Genomic DNA, 16,767 nt, shown 5'->3' with positions numbered 1-16,767 from the left:
TTATTTTTGCATACAGCTATCTGTAAGTTCACAGATATCCAGGCCCGCACATTTGGCATCTGGTCAAATAGCAAATGCTTGGATTTAGTCTGTGAGTGTCATGAGGCCCAACATCAAAGGAATGTTCAGTCATTGCACCCCCCAAACAGCATGGTCCATGTCATTTAAGCCTCAAGAATGCTGAGCAGGGGGTGACCCATGTCTTGGTAAGAGAGCCAATGTATATGTTTCCATCAACTGGGGTGGGGGTGGGGGTGCACAAATGACTGTGGGTGGAGTTGGGACACCAAGAGCAGATGGCCATGTTCAGAGGAAGCTTATCCCATCCGCAGAGTGTGCGTTAATGTCGAAACCAAAAAAGAGGCTGCACTAAATAAAGCCCATGATTTACAGAAGTCGAGTGAAACACACAAAATGAGAGGAACTGTGGACACATGTGGTTCTCTGACGCCCTTGTACGGAGCAGCGTCTTCACATGAAGGGCAAATCCAGTGCTTTCCCTGAGAGGTGATACTGAACAGCCCTGTGGTAGCAATGGCTTTCCTTGGAAGGAAGGGGTTTCAGTCCGGGGGTACAATTCATCACAGCTGGGCAAGTGTGGCATCAAGAGTGGCAGTATCCGGTCATGTTCCATGCACAAGTCAAGAAGCAGAAAGAGATGGATCCTGACACTCCTGTGTTGTCTCTTTTCTCTTTTATTCAGTCAGCCCAGGACTTCAGAACATGGAATGCTACGACCCACTTTCAGAGTGGATTTTCTCTCCCCGGTTAACCCCCTCTGGAAATACCCTCACATACATGCCCGGAGGAGTCTCTCCTGGGTAATTCCAAATCCAGTCATGGTGACAATAAAGATTAACCACCACAGATAATTTTTTCCTGTTTCAGCACATCCTCCAGGACTCTCTGTGGCTCCCTTATGTGCAGAACCTCACGCTCTATGAAGTGGAGATTTTACCTAGGAGATGAAAGGTCCTCGGTGTCAGAGCCTCTCGCCCACGAAGTGAGCCTGACAGAGAAGACTAACATTCCTGTGGTAAAACTGAGATCAGGTTTTGAATTTCAAATGAAAATGTTTCCTCACGTCTGAGTTCACATAAAAGACCAAGTATGTGCCTCAATTCCAGGAAATTAAAAGCCGATAAAAGGCTCCTGAAATCAAGAGAGATGTGAAAGGTAGTTTAGAAGTCTTCTCATACCCCTACCCACCCCGACACCTCTGAAAGATGATGAGTAAGCTCAGACACTAGGAATTTTTCTAAGATCCCTCAGCCAGTGGGGTCTGAATTCAAACTCAGCTCTCTCAGCTTTCTGTGTTTGCTCCAACATTCCTCAAGCCCCACACTGGTTGCAAGCCACTAAACCTGATACGCATGCCCACTGCATGTTCAAGCAGCAGTAGAGCATGACTCAAAGGGCTTCGGAGTCATGAAGTCTAAATCCCGAGTCTCAGTGCTGTGTAGCTCTGGACAGGGCAACTAACGTCTCTGAATGGCAGGATCAATTTACAAAGCAAAGACCAGGTGCTCTGCCCCATGGTGTTAGGGTGGGAAATAAACGCACCAAGGCACAGGCTTGAGTGGGGCTCTTGGCATGCCATGGGGCTCAGGAAACAGTGTCTATTATTAATGTCATGCCACTTTCTTGGAGACCCAACCTTTCAACTTTAGCCTAGAGAGAGGGGTTGGAATAACCCACCCTGCCTGACAAACGCTGTTTGGACATTTCCGTTCTCAGCTGTGCCTGGCCAAAACCAATCCAATCTGGCCCATTTACTGCTTGGCACCCATGAACACAAGTCTCATCACTTGTTATTTTCAGGGTCTGGTTTACCCAAACAGGCCATTTTTAGAGAGTAGTGAGTTTAAATCTAAGCTGTCAATAAAATAGATCTATCTTAAAAACAGCAGGACCCTTCTGAAGGAATGCCGCTATAAATACACACAGGGCCCAGGGACGCTCGCTCTGCAAGCATTGTCACTGGCCTGGGTATGTGCTCAACTACGAACTCTCCCAGTTCTATTTTAGGGGGTTCGTGTCTATATGTGCTTTACCACCTAGCCACCCACTAAGTTTGGGTGTCCTTTAAGAGTGAACTTGATCCTGGTTCACTTTTGGTCTCCCTCCAGAGAAGCGGATGAGCTGGCATAGCTCTGCCATTTGTCAGCCAGAAGTCTGGCTCCACATTTGCTCGTCAATCTAAGCCTAACCTATTCTCATACGCACACTTGGGGGTTTGTGTAAATCAGCCAGGCGCTCTGTCACTCACCAGCAACATCTCCACATAGTGGTGTACACCCACATGCCTTCGTGAGATGTCTCATTATGCCGGGGGAAGAAATATTTACATGAGTGCGCTTTCTCAGGGACGATGACAACAGAATGTTTTAGTTCTATTCACCACCACAAGGACCAATGGCGCTTCTGCCTAAGACTTGGCTCACGGGCACAGTAACGCATGTCAGCACTTGCTGAGATTAGAGGGTCTCCCTTGAGAGGTAAGTGGACCAAGTTTTCTGCATGGCTAACAAATGCAACCCCAAATTTTAGAGCTGAGTGTTTCTTGCCTGGCCATCGATCATTACAGACCAACTCTGCTTTGGGGATCCATAATGTCATTTCTACTTTCTTAGCCCTTAGGAACTCTTGAGTATGACCCCAAGATTTGTAAAAGAGCAAATTCATATTAGCTCAGTGTGCTTTATTAGGACCCTTTCTACACTTAGATCCATACATGCTTTGATCAATTGCTTCAAAAATTTGTAATAGACAAAGGACAGGAATTCATATATTTATAGTCACTTGATGTTTGGTAACATGTCTTATCCTTTTAAAGAAGATTTTAAGATCTTTGCTTCTGATTGAAGTCACTGTGAATTTTTTTAAATGGGTGATGAGACTAGCCTTCATCGATTCTTTCTAGCATTTTCAAAAGGCACAAAATGAATGACCAAATGAGAATTTAAATGAGAAAAAAAGTATCTGTTGGCACTGACATGCAAATAACACAGGACCAGTTAACCAGAGTGTCTCTGGATTATACAATGGTGTTTTAATGTTCAGCTAACACATGAAAACCACGGGAGAAACAGAGAGAGAAAGACTATCAATCCCAGCTATCTACAAAGAGCACATTTGTGGGAGTGCCTGGAATGCCTGGTGCCATTCTATTCACTGTGAGAACTCTGAGCAAGACCAATTGCATTAAAAAAAATTCAGTGTCTCTGAGAGGGTTATTCATCTAAATAATGTATCCCCTAAGATTAAGGACTCACAGACATACTATATTGTACTGACTCTCAAACTGTCTAAAATGGACAGAATATAGATTTCGTTTAGAGGGTAATAGATTTTTCCCTGCTGTTGTAGATTCTGAACAGCTACCACAGCTTATACAAGTTTTAATACTGAATTCCAAACATGAAGTCACTTGGTCACAATATAAGCATTAGTGTCTGCCTAAGTAAAATTGTGTACCTTAGTGAGAAAAAAAAAAAAGAAAAGAGCCTTCCTGGCTTCTCTGAGCTCGCTCTTCCAGGGCAGCCTTTTCTCTCTGACTTCTGCCCTCTTGTGGTCCCAGGGTGAACTGCAGTCTCTGAAGTTCAAATTAGAAGTCAAATGATATTTTTGCAATATCTCAATATTTTCCCCAGACACCATATACTAAAGCAAACTTATCACTAGCTGTGCTGATTGGAGCATTATCTGATGGCAAGAATTTTATATCTGAGGATCCAAGTCCAGTAGAACCTCGATACCACCTTGCGACTCCCAAAATTAAAATTGCCTTTTAATCTAGTTCTTAAGGGATATATTCCTTCTCTGCTTTGAAGCCTTGCATTCTAATTTGCTTTTATTGTGATATGCAGAAAGGTAAATGATATGCTAATCAACTAAGACATGCAAACAGACATTTCTTTGACATGTTCCCCGGGGGAAGAAGTTACATTTTGATTCTTCTAAGTTACATGAAAGGTTCAAAGTATTTTGACTCAAGGAAAAAAATTAATTTTTTAATAACTTTACAGAAACCAGAGGTATATGTCCAGTCACAGAATCCCGTAGTCATCTAGAGGAATAGCCACCAGGAACTGTATTGCTATGACCACGTTTTCTTTACAGAAAACAAAATATGCTCCCAAAGCTGCTACTCTGAAAATGAGCTAATTTTAGATCAAGGTCATCTGAGGACCAACTCAGGTTGCTCACATGGGCAATGCCCACACTTAGCCACGGTGCCCAGTTAGCCTTGCCAAGCCTGCCAGACCAGTCAGGCCAGGCAAGACTGCTATTTTCAGTCGGGAGTGCCCAAGAGAAAGCCCTTGACTGCCCTTCACGCTGCCGGCGTTCAATTTCTTACTCCGCCATTCTCAACTACTGTTTGTCCTGTGCGCGATGACCTCTGTGCTTCACATCCTCCTACCTTTTTAGAGAGCCCCACGGCAGGTACACAGGTATGTCACAGTGTGATATTAAAATGAATCTTTTGTGGAACAGAACAAAGCTCACCCACACACAGCTCTGCTTCACCAAGCGTCTGCGCAGGAAGTCTGAGGCTCTGTGTCCCTAGCCTCCAGCCCCTGCCAGGCAGGCCTTATCCATGCACATTGGCCAGGGGCTGCAGGGGCCCTCTCCTCTCCTATTCCTGCTGTCCCTGTCACAGCAGTTTGTCCTTCCTCCTAGAACTCACCAGCGTCTGAGGAGCGCATCTGGATTCATCAACCAGATCCCAGATCTAGGAGCCTGAGCCTGTTTATCCCACTTACTTGGGAGGCTGAGGTCTGCCTTCCTACAGAGTGAGTTTGAGGCTAACCTGGGCAAATTTGTTTTTAAGGGGACTTGGAATAGAATTCAGCAGGAGAGCACTTGCTGATCAGAAGTGACAGACACCCTAGGTTCCAGCCCCAGTCCTGGAAATAAAATCGAACAAAAGGCCAGACGGTGGTGGCACATGCCTTTAATCCCAGCACTCGGGGGCAGAGGCAGGCCAACCTGGTCTCCAAAGCGAGTTCCAGGAAAGGCACAAAGCTACACAGAGAAACCCTGTCTCAAAAAAAAAAAAAAAAAAAAAAATCAAACAAAAAGACCATGACAGAGCAGGGAACTCTCCCCTTGTTTGAACTGCTCCAGCGGTTCTCACACCAATATAAGATTCCCAAATCTAGATTCCCCAATAGGTTTAGTCCATTTCAGTGCTTCTGACAGAATATCACAGGCTGGGAAATTTGGAAGAGACAGAAAGATTTCGGTATTCAGTTGTGAAGAATGAGAGATCCAAGGTCAAGGGGCCAGAGGCTGGTAATGGCTTCTTTGTGGGGTTATTCCATGGTGGGAAAGAAGAAATGGTGAACGGGAAAGAGAGGCCACTTGCCCTTTCCTGAGGGACCAGAAGGAGTCCACTCTTTCAGAAATGACAGGCACGCCTTGTGTCATCATCACACCGTGAAGACCCATCTTTTACACCGCCACACTACGAAGTTCAATTCCTGCAACATAGATTTCAAAGGACCTATTCAGGCCCCGACACGCAGCCTGTGTGAAGATGATTTGAAATCTGGGCATTCCTAGTTCCTCTTCCGGTTTCCTCTCTTATGTTCCTTCCATGGTGTTTTCCCATCCTTCCTTCATGAGGTAAATATAGCCTACGTCTTGACCAAGAATTTGCTCTCCTCCCAGCCTGTCAGTCTTCCACACCTCCAGCTCTTCCTTAATTCTGTCCAAAGAGAACTCAGGACTGGAGATAAACAGGAAGAGGACAACAGATAGGAAGTGATTCATCCCCTTTCCTTCCGGGTTCATTCGGACCATCACTTTTTGATGGTGTTTTTCCTACTCCCTCTGTAGCTCAGCAGGCTTCAGCCTCCCGAGGAAGTGGGACAAACATGCCTGAGAGCCAGGGGAAGCACTCCGGCTAGTTTTCACAATGAATACACTTAGTCACTCCATCTATGGTTCTCTCTAGGCTGTTGTAGACTCTTCTTGTACCTCCACCAACAACAACCCCCACCTCCCTACCCAACCTGCATTCACAGGACCTTTCCTTTGAGATGTAGAGGTCTTAATACAGGAACTCAGTGCTGAATTTAGTGTGACACCTAGGGACATACCTAAGATAAAGCAATAAACGTGTTATATGGACAAAAATACAACCTCTAATAAAAGAGCCAGCATCATGCAAGGAAAGGTACTTGGACACAATTCCCGCTTTGACTTATTCCTTCTACTTACTGTAGACTTGATTTACAGGTCTATGGCTCTATGTCTGTACTGCAGAAAAATATTTCTGCTAAAAGCAAGTGGCAAAGTCTCAGGGAGTCAGGAATCGAGTCATAAGGTGGATGGAGCAAGCGTGTATTGAGGGCTGGTATTTGCTGCCTCATGAATCCAGCTCAAGGCTGGAAGACTTGGGAACTAAAGGGCTATTATAATAGATACAGATCTGGTGGTGGTCATGCACAACTTTACCAGTACTTAGGAGGCAGTGGCAGGTGGATCTCCAAGTTCAAGGCCAGCCTGGCCTATAGAGAGAGTTCCAGGACAGCTGGGACTACACTGAGAAATTCTATCTCAAAAAACACCAAAACTAAAATCATACCAAACCAAACTAAACAAAAACCAGAGCAAGTCACCACACGCAGCCCACAGATGCTATGCCTTCAGACTCGCTCATTTAATGTCTATACACTTGGCTCATCTGTACAAATTCCTGGTGGGGCTAGAGGCTGAACCTGGAAGACTCCAGCTGTGTAACAATCGTAGGTCCCACCACTGCCACTCCCGGTGTGTCATTGACCCTTTCATCAGAGGCATCCAGAAAGGCTGAACGGGGACAGCAGGCAGAGTGAGCTAGGCTTCCTGTGGCCTCTGTATGGCTGTGCAGTCACTATGACCTCAGCATGGGACAGCTTAATGGTCGAAGATCAAGTCTGGCCTCCAGTTGGTTTGCTCAGCATAGCATGTCATATTTTTTTTCCCTTTTCAATCATCATTTATTTGCTCACAATTCTTGACAATTTGGGCTGGGCACAGTGGGTGTGGCTCCTTTGTGGGTCTTGTTTGGGCCCACATTGTTAGCACAGGCTGAGTCTCATGCACGTGTCATGGAGTGCAGGCTATCTGCTGACATGTGTTCTCAGTTGGGTGGCTTCACAAGTCAGTTTGGTCTTATTTGCACAGTGGACCCATGGACACACCACAGCAATAGTGGCCAGGCCTCAGGTCTTTTCAGATCTCTACTGGTACGTGTTTGTTAGAACTCCTTTGTCACAGTGCCCAAAGCAGAGTGACAAAGTGGAATGGATATAGCTAGGAAGAATATAAAGAGGCCAAGCACACAAAGGCATGGGTTGGGGCCAGTTTGCAATCCACTGCAGAGACCTTCTCAGGGTTGTCTTCCTGCAGCCTGCACGTAGGTTTGACATGCCGTCCTTAGCAACCACCACACAACGCATGACCCACTCTGTAAGTCTGATCGGACCTTAGGGAGAGGGTCCTGTCTGTCCAGATGAGAGCTGAACAAACACTTCCCAGCTTCCTGGGAACAGAACTTGAACACTTCTGTGGTCACAGATGAGCCTCCCAGCATTTACAGGAAATGGAAACACAAGAAACGCACAATGACATGTGAGGTGTGGGCAAACAGTATTGCAGAGAATGTGGAAGATGCAGGATATTAGTGGGCCCCGTTCCCCACACAACAACAAAGCAGGGCGGCCCACAGAAGCTCCCTCCTCCATCCACATGCCCTCCAACTGAATGCAGTCCCCATCACGTCCTTGTGGTACTTCCAATTACCTCAGTTTCCTCTTAGAACTAAAACCAAGTGTGGCTATCATTCGTTCCGGCTCTTAGTCAACTGTGTGGACCTGGGGGTGATACCTTGGTCTCTATTGAAAAGGAGAAAGCTAGAGACACATGAGCAGCCTCTGAGCCAGTGAAGGAAAGACTATTGATATATGAGAAATATATATGGAAAATGTGTCTGAGTAGAAAAGAATATACCTTAAAGATGCTATTGTGCAATAGCTTCATCCATTCATCTATCTGCCCATTCATTTACTCATTCATTCTTTCCTTCGTATTGCCTACTCAGACCCCATAGTCATTTGAGCTTTCCACTCTTGATGAATGAATACTTTATTTTCCAAGCAAAGTCTCGAATAACCTGAAAGGTCTTTCTTCTTGTCACTCTCTGTACTCTGGGGAAAATGGAGGGGGCATCAATAAATACTTGGCTGATGAACTGAAAGGCTTCTGGAAGAGAACAAGCACAGGGCAGGGGAGCCCCTTCTTCATTTTGCCTGGGCCAAACGGCCAATTCCCAGCTAATCACTGCATTCTAACCAGTGACAGCTGGAGGTTGCGGCTTGCATCCCGCCTTCTCCTCTGTATTCCATCTGTAAGGGCAGGAAACAGAAGGACACCACACACAACAGTCACAGACCCTCACCAAAGACAAGCGACTGACATAGAAACTGAAGAAGAAAAGGTTTCAGGGCTGACGGTGGGAGTGACGGTCAGGCGCATGCTCCGTAGCCATCAGCAGCCTCTGCCTTATTCTTTGTGGGTGAGGACTGAGGAACAAGACTCCTTCACTTGTTCAGCAAATGGCCGATTTCAGGAAAACTCGGGGCAAGTGAATGGTGTGTCAGTCAATGAGAAGTCTGGCTGTAGTGATGTTGGTATTTCATGCTGGTGATTCTATCAGGAAGCCCGCCTGGCTCTTCTCCATTCCTTTTAGGAAGATTGGAGCCCTCAATTGACAGGAGCATCCATGGCTGCTTCAGATGGGCTGCAGTCAGGGAGAAATTTCAGGGTTCAGGATTTGAGTCTACAGGGGAAGGCCAATTTTGCCTTTCCTCCAAGCAACCAGGGAACCAGGGAATCGGCCAATGCTCTTAACCTCTGAGCCACCTCTCCAGCCCTCAAAACCCATGCTTTTTATGCTCATGAGACTTAGCCCATGTTCCCAGCTCTGACCTCTGAGGAACCGCTAACTTTGAGAGGCAACTTTAGTAATGATTCCTTTTGGATTAGTAAAAACTTTCTCCTTCCCACTGTGAGAACAATTATTTGTGGCTCCAACAGGAAATAGCCTAGGTGTCCTGGCCAGAGTGCATTGTGGAAGAAGAAGCTGGCGCTGTGGGCAGAGTACAGATCCCTGTCCCTTGTTTTAATACCAGTGGGAAACTAAGCAAGGACCTTGACCTTGGTGGCCCTTTCCTTCTTTTTCTCTAAAGTTAAGAGAAAAAGTGGAAGACTTTTGTAAGATATTGACAAGGCTGAAGGCTGGAGAGATGACTTGGCAGTTAATAACACATGCTTACTGCTCTTCCAGAGGACCCAAGGTCAGTTCCTAGCACCCACATTGGGAGGTTCACAACTGCCTATAGCCCTACTTCCGGAGGATCTGACACCCGCTGGCCTTTTCCAGAATACACACGCACATCATGCATATAAATTGACACAGGCACGTACACACACATACACATAAATAAAAATAAGAAACCATTTTTAGATGGCTGAATTAGGAACTGTTCTAGTGTATTTCCCGTTGCTCCTGCAGAATAACCAAAGCCAGTAACTTAGAAAGGAAAGAAATTTGTTGGAAGTCCTAACAGATGCTATGGATCTCTTTTTGGCTTCCAGTGAAGCCTTCTTCCTCTTGCATACATGTCATATAAACTGACGCAAGGGGAAAAAAGGTAAGGCACAGAGTCACAACCTACTTTACAACGGCCTGCTCATGATGACTAACAGTTCTTAAGACCCACATTAATCCCTTCAGGATAGTAGAGCCCTGTGACCTCCCTTGAAGGTCTGCACCCCGGCCCCGCCCCCACCTCTCTATACCATTATGCTGACAACGGAACTTAGCCTAGGACAAACCACATCCAAACCACCGAGGAAATCACAGTGTAGGAGAGGAGTGGCCAGAGAGACGCCACCAGCAGACTTGGGGCTAGAGCCTGGGTGTGGTGACAGAGCCCAGCCCAGGGCAGCTGCCTGATGGTTTTTCTCTGCTCAGGCTTGCTCTCCTGACAGACCTTTTGGAACAGGGCTCAGCAGCTTGACTCTGTCTAGTTCTCACAGCCCTTGTCTGTCTGTGCTGCAGTTTAGACCAGGGTTTTCTAGCTCTTAGAAACTAGCAGGTAGACACCAGGGCCCACCTGGTATTCTTCAATGGGAAGGATATAGAATGGGAATCCATAGCCTGGTGCCTTGGCATGGAGGTGGCAGGGGCTGCTGGCCTTCCTGCATCCCTGTCCTCAGCACTCTGCTCAGGACACTGATACTTGATCCTCTTAAATGCCTTTGAATGCATCTTGTGTGTGTGTGTGTGTGTGTGTGTGTGTGTGTGTGTGTGTGTGTGTGTGTTTATTTTTGGCTCTCTCCAAGGTGCTCTCCCTGTCCCGTCTCCCATCATTACTCAGTAAAGCTCCTTCCTCTGTGGACTTAGGAAGAAGAGTATGCAGCCCCAGGAATAGCACTGCAGAACCCAGTTCTAGAAAAGCATCACTAGCTTCATCCTTCCTGCTGAAAGCTGCTGGGAGAGGAAACCCTCCAAGCACTATTTAATGCAGATCACGGTGTGTGCTTTAATTATTAGCATCTGGTAGCCAAAGGAGACAGCAGCACTTCATTCAATGTTTGAGCAAAGGAGCGGCCTTTACACAGTGCTTGTGCGGGCGTGCAGGATGAACACACACAGGCTTCACACATACCTCAGACACTCTGAAGTGTGCCAGCTAACTCATTCCCTCTGTGACTACTTACTGAACTGGCAATCGTTTTTAGGTGCTGGGAATACAACAGCAAACAAAGCAGATGTGATCCTGTCCTTGGGCGCCTGAAGTGTAAGGGGAGGAGAAGGCTGAGGTTTAACACTTGACAGGATAATTAAGGGGAACACATAGTATGCTACAAAGTAAGAGGGGGAAATATAGCAGGACAAGGAGAACGGGGAGAGGACTCTCCTTTACATGGCATATGCTCATTAAGGTGACATCACCTGGCTGGGAAATAATGTTTCACATAGCCAGTGCAAAGCCCCTGAGGCAGGAACATGCAGTGGGATACATGGAAGCTGATGCACATATAATGCAAAAGGCTGAGGAGCCAAGGAGAAATGAGAGTATCGAGGGAACCGCGGACAGACAGGTAGGCCCTAAGAGACCGATGTATGAAGTCTGCATTATTTCCCAGGGTGAGGGGAGTATATGGTGAGTGACGCGATCTGACCTAGGGTTTAATAGGTCCTACTTGGGCTTCTGTGGTGGATCTCACTGGAGTTCAGATGAGTCCAGCAGGTCACTTGCATCGACAACAACCACTCCTTCCTTCCTGGGAGCTACTCAGGATTGTCAGCCTTGGTTGGCTCCTGCTTAACTCTGTGGTGTCCCCTGTCACAAATCTCTGTCTCCTAGAAGCAAATTCCCATCATCCCATCACCGTGAATCTTAGCAGTGCATAGAGATGGCCAGAGAAGAGGATGAGTCCCCGGGTTCCCCCTGCAGACTCCCAGGAACTCAGCCTCCACCTAGCAAGATCCATTAGCACTAATTAACGAGCTTCTTTCAGTGTCTCTTCCCAGTGATTAATTCTGGGTCAGAGAGAGAAAGCCCGTTCCATTATGGTTCTTTTAAAAAATTATTATTATTCAGGCTTCTGATACTGGCACGAACTGCGGGTGAATTTCTGAAGTCATGTTCCCTAGCTGTCACAACGAGTAATAGAAAAATTCAATTTATAAAGAATTAGGGGAGGCAGGAGAGGCATGCTTTTCAGTCTAGAACAAAGGAGATCAATCCTGACACAATGGCAGAATGACATTTGTGGACTTTGAAGACTCCAGGATTCCTCTTCATTAATTAGAGAGAATCAGGAGTTCTGCTGGTTAATTATTTGCAGAAATTGTGCTCTGTAAAAGCAGATGCCAACTCACTCCAGCCACAGCCAGCTGCAACTCCCCATGGTAATTAAGTCCTGTGTCGGTCCCTGGCTACATCATCTTGTTGGCAACTACACACTTAGATGGCTACTACCACCTACCCCCCTACCTCACTCCAACCCCAATCAGACAAAAGTGTGGTCACACATGAGACTTCCTATCACAGAGATAGCAAGAAGCTAACAGTGCTCTGGATGACTGACCCCCATTCAGCTGGATCTTCCAGACTCCATGACAAGAAACAGAAGCTCAAGAGTCATCTACTTTCTCAAAGACTATGTTCAGTGGGTCAAGGGTATTCATGTGTCAGGGCTAGTGAGTCTAAGTATGAGACTAAGTAATCAAAGGGCTAAGTAATCAATGACACTAAAAGCCAGGCTTGTTTTCAATTGCAGAAGTAATAATAAATACTCCACACATCAACATTAAGCAATGTGGAAGCAGATAAGGTGCAAATTGTCATTTCTCTGTGAGCCTTTCCATGCCACCCTTCTGAAAAACACAAGAGCTTTGAAGGGGGTCTTTCTAGAGTCCTCTCAGGGTGTAGCATTCTCCCCACCCATCAGATAATGACAGTCAGGGCAGACTCACATCTCCACTGCTTTTCTGTTGCCATAAGAATCTCCACCCTGCTCAGCTTCTCGATGTCCCCAAACCCAGCAGCAGATGCAACATCAGAGTCCAAGCCCAGCTTTGGAGTCTTGTTGATGGCTCTGACCATGTGGTATCGGAATGTAAGGACACCGCATCTATTCGAATGAGTTGAACTAGCGAATGAGAGGTAAATCCAATACCACCACTGTTGTGTGAGCAATGCAGCCACAATTAGAGTGTGCATAGTACCAGGAAGAGCATGGAAGGACATTAACCTCCTAAACGCTGCCAGTATTGTGGAAGGGAACAGATGCTCTCAGTCTGCTTGCACCTGCTGGAGAAGCAACCAGGATGCAATGCTACCACCCTAGAAATAGAATGTGCCTGAGCTCAGCCCAAGTGGCACTGACCATGGGCAAGGCAGCAGACAGCCCCGAGCCAAGGCAGTCATCTGCCCCTCCATCAGTTTCTAAGGGAATTTATCCAAAGGACTTTAGAGCAAGATCTGGACAGGGACCAGGGTGTCTGATTGGCATTCGGAACCCTCAGGCAATGAGGCGAGAGGCTGCCTTATAGGGTTTTCCCCAACTACCCAAATTGCCTAAGGTGTTTTGACATTTGTTGTCATGAAGATATTTGGGTCATTTTACAGTTCATTTACGAAAGTATCTTAAACTCTTTCTGCAGGCAGCTGAGGTTGTAATATTAGCCTGACTGACCTCAGATATGTTCTTAAGTTACTCAAGACTATCTCATCCAAACTAGAAGTGTGTAGCTTGTATTCTGCCTGCTGGACCGTCTCTCTCAGGAGAATTGTCTCTGTACAAGGCGGGAAGTCTGTTGGAAGTGTTCTGGCCCTGGCCCCTGGCTAGAAGTGGTGACAGTATGAGACCAGTTCCGTTTCCCAGCACTCTTGTGTGGTATCTGCTCAGCACTGGGGTTTGTTGGTGGTGAGTGTTTTTGTGGCACAAAGCATGAGGCTCAGCTTAATGTGTTCACTTGGCTAGGCTCTAATACCCAGTTATTTCCTTAAATGCTGCTCCAGATAGTCCTGGGGAGGTGCTTTGTAGCTGCTACTGACATCAGCCATCAGCTAACTGTAAAGAGTGCTTGGATAGCTGGGGTGGCCTACGTTCATTCAATCAGCTGAGGCCTTCCTTTAAAGCAGAAAAGAAATTCTGACTCAAAACCACAGCACCAGCTGCTGCCTGCTTCTTGAGGTTTCCTAGGTCCTTAAGGGTTTCGGATTGGCCAGCCCCAAGAATTGAATGAGCCAATCCTTAAAAAAAAATTAAACAAACAAACCAACAACAACAACAAAAAAAAAAAACAACCAAACACCAATCCCCTCTTTATCTTTATCTATATCATACCCACATATCTGGGTATGTGTCTGAGAACCCTGCCATGCTGTGCAGAAACCCCTACAAATCATTCATCTCCTGATGTCACCCTGGAGTGACAGTGCCAGGTTATATGCAGGGCAGTATGCTAAATGCCAGGAGTAATGACTGACTAGGCAGTCCCTGATCTCAGGCAGATCTCAGGCATCTGAGGGGCGCAGAGCCCATTTGCCAGGTGTCCAGAGGACCCAGGCTCTGGGATGCTGAATAATAAAGACACAAGGGACCCAGTGGACCAGGGGACAGGACAGTAGGGTCACACACCTCTGGGAGGAGAAAGCTTTCTCCACTGCGGGTGACCTTTCTCTGGAATTCCCCTTTCTGGGGTGAGATCATCCCTTCTACAGGACCTCACTTCCTTCCCCGAAGGTCTGGGGTTTCCCTTCAGTCTGGAAGCTTCAGGGAAGGCCTGGTTTGGGATCCTTACTGAACAGAAACACTTAGAATGGGGAGAATGCCCAATGAGAGAAGACAGAACATTTTTCTCTTTGCGAACTCAAAGCCCAAATTGGCATCTTTCAAATCAGCTTTTAGACTGATATCTTGATTTTAAAAGATGACGTTTTTATTTGAAATTTGAAGAGAAATAGAAGGAAAGTGGTGACGAAGCAAGACTCATCAGAAGGATCAAGGAAGGTAAAAGCCAGTTTGCCTTTCACAGAAGCGAGTCAGTACAGGCCCCACCAAGCTGAGCCAGCTGACACCAGGGCTCCCTTCCTGAGAAAGAACATGACCAGTCCTTTCCCCTGAGACGGGAGGCCAGTGGCAATAAGAGAAGGCAGGTCTCTCATTAGTCATCAGGACCCATGGGTGCTGCCAGAGTTCAGGCAAAAGTGACGGAGCCCATAGAGCACCGTGGGGAAAGGAAAACAGGAGTCACTTTCCTGCCAGACACTCGGTTTCCCGTGGCCATAAAACAGTCTTAATAAATATGCCAATCTATAATGAGAATGATTTGCAGATCACTTCCTAGAGGTCTGCCTGAAAACACTCATTCTCAGTGGCCCTAGAACCATTTAGATCTCCCATCGGAAGTCCCAGCATGACATCCCAGCAGTGTGCACTGTTTCAGGGCTTCTGTTGTCTGGAAACTTCCACAATCTGCCACCACGCTACTTCTGCAGGGGGATGCTTTGTCCAGTCCCTCAGGGGCCACCTCCCCACCCATTGGCCCACGACAGCTCCACATGAATGATGGCTCCAACTGGCTCTGCTGGAATCCCACCCCAGCCTCAGTTCCTCCCATGCCTATCTCCTTTTCATCCCCGACCCCTGTTCCCATCTCGTTGAAGCTGACCTTCTGTAATTCAGATGTAATCCCTGTTTGCAAGTCTGCAGTCCTTAGTAAGACTGCGAACTATTTAGGATCAAGAGCCATGATGCTTCCTCTCTGCAGCCTCTGCTGTTTCAAGGGCACCAATACCTAATGAAAATAAGAGGTGCCGGGGCTGGAGAGATGGCTCAGCGGTTAAGAGCACTGGCTGCTCTTCCGGAGGACCCAGGATCAATTCCCAGCACCCACATGGCAGCTCACAACTGTCTTTAAAGAAAACAAAAGAGGGGGGGAAAAAAGAAAAGAACAGAGGCACAGCTGTTATGGATGGCATTTGGAGCAGCGGTGAGAACAGGTGTGGTTGGTTCTTCCGGAGCCCTGTGTGTATGGGGCCTGAGCCAGTTGATCTGATTCAGACAAAAGCAATCTCACACATTGCAGTTCATGTTATACAGTACACCGCAGTTTACAGTCTACGTGTACATTTCCATTAAGCTTTAAAAACAATCCAAATTATTGTTTATATGTGCACTGCACAGTGCAAAAACCCAAGGCTCAAAGACGTCACAGCAGGAATAGAAGTACAGGTCAGACAGGCTCCAGGGCCTGGTTTTTTCTCATCCTTTCAGGTATCTACAAACTTACACTGGGGCCTGAGCCCTATTTGGGTCCACATCTTTCCCAAAGGAGACTCAGTCCTCACAGCCCGCTGTCTCCCATGCCCCTCAGGAATCATGGGCTTTGCCGACCCATACATTGATGTTATACATTTGGCAACATAGATTTCCAGGTCTTACAACAGGTTTCCCAAGTCAGATATTCACTCATGAATCACAGTTGGTTCATCTGCTGAAAATTATTCACCCACTTTTGATGGAGCCCCTTGTCATGATGAGGGATAAGGCAGGTAACCCTGCTTGTTCCCCCTTGACGGGTTATCACTCATCTGATTGATGCAGATGCCTGGGAAGGCTCTGTGCCCCGACAACTGCTCCGGCCATGTACTAGCCATGGATGCCATGTGCCTCCAGCAGCTTTCATACTGAAGACATAGACAGAGGGAGGTCAAGCTACTTCCTGCTTCAGCTTTTCACATTGCTAAAACCAAGACCAGTGCTTTATAAAATAAGGGGTGGGATAGGGTTTGGCTTAGAGTTTTAGAGGCTGAAAGCCTGAGCTTAGGTGAGGACCTTGGGTGGTCTCAAAGCTTGGCAGATGCCATCACACGGCTCAGTTTGTGCCAGTGTGGTTGGGAAAAGAGAAGGCATGAAGTGGGAGAGACTGAAGGAAGGGCCAGGCTCCCTTAATAATAAACGGCACTTGTGGAAACCAATCCAGTTAGAGAACTAACCGACCCTTAGAGGAAAGTGAATATAAATCCCTTCCAAGATGAAGCTCCATGACTTCATAGCCCACCCTGACCCGACCAGTGAAAGCGGTTCTCAACCTTCCTAATGCTGAGACCCTTTAATACAGTTCCTCCTGTCGCGGTGACCTCCAACCATAAAATTACGTTTGTTGCTACGTCATAACTGTAGTTTTGCTAC

The 16,767-nt window shown here is 46.8% G+C and overlaps 1 protein-coding gene across 4 annotated transcripts in view; it reads left to right on the top strand.

Annotated features, from left to right (window-relative positions):
* Positions 1-2,220: 2,220 nt before the first annotated feature.
* Itgb6 (integrin subunit beta 6) overlaps positions 2,221-16,767 on the top strand; it is a 131,484-nt gene continuing 116,937 nt past the window's right edge. For 2 of the 4 annotated variants that reach the window (XM_006984630.4, XM_076569543.1), the window contains exon 1: positions 2,221-2,498. The gene's annotated coding sequence lies outside the window, so the exon portion shown is untranslated. Of the gene's footprint in view, positions 2,499-2,535; positions 4,455-16,767 lie in introns of those variants that run through there. The other 2 variants (XM_076569548.1, XM_076569546.1) reach the window with 2 other exon arrangements.

The sequence above is a fragment of the Peromyscus maniculatus genome, chromosome 4 (genome assembly GCF_049852395.1).
Source record: "Peromyscus maniculatus bairdii isolate BWxNUB_F1_BW_parent chromosome 4, HU_Pman_BW_mat_3.1, whole genome shotgun sequence".
Classification (NCBI taxonomy): Eukaryota; Metazoa; Chordata; class Mammalia; order Rodentia; family Cricetidae; genus Peromyscus; species Peromyscus maniculatus.
This window is presented reverse-complemented; position numbering and strand designations above follow the sequence as displayed.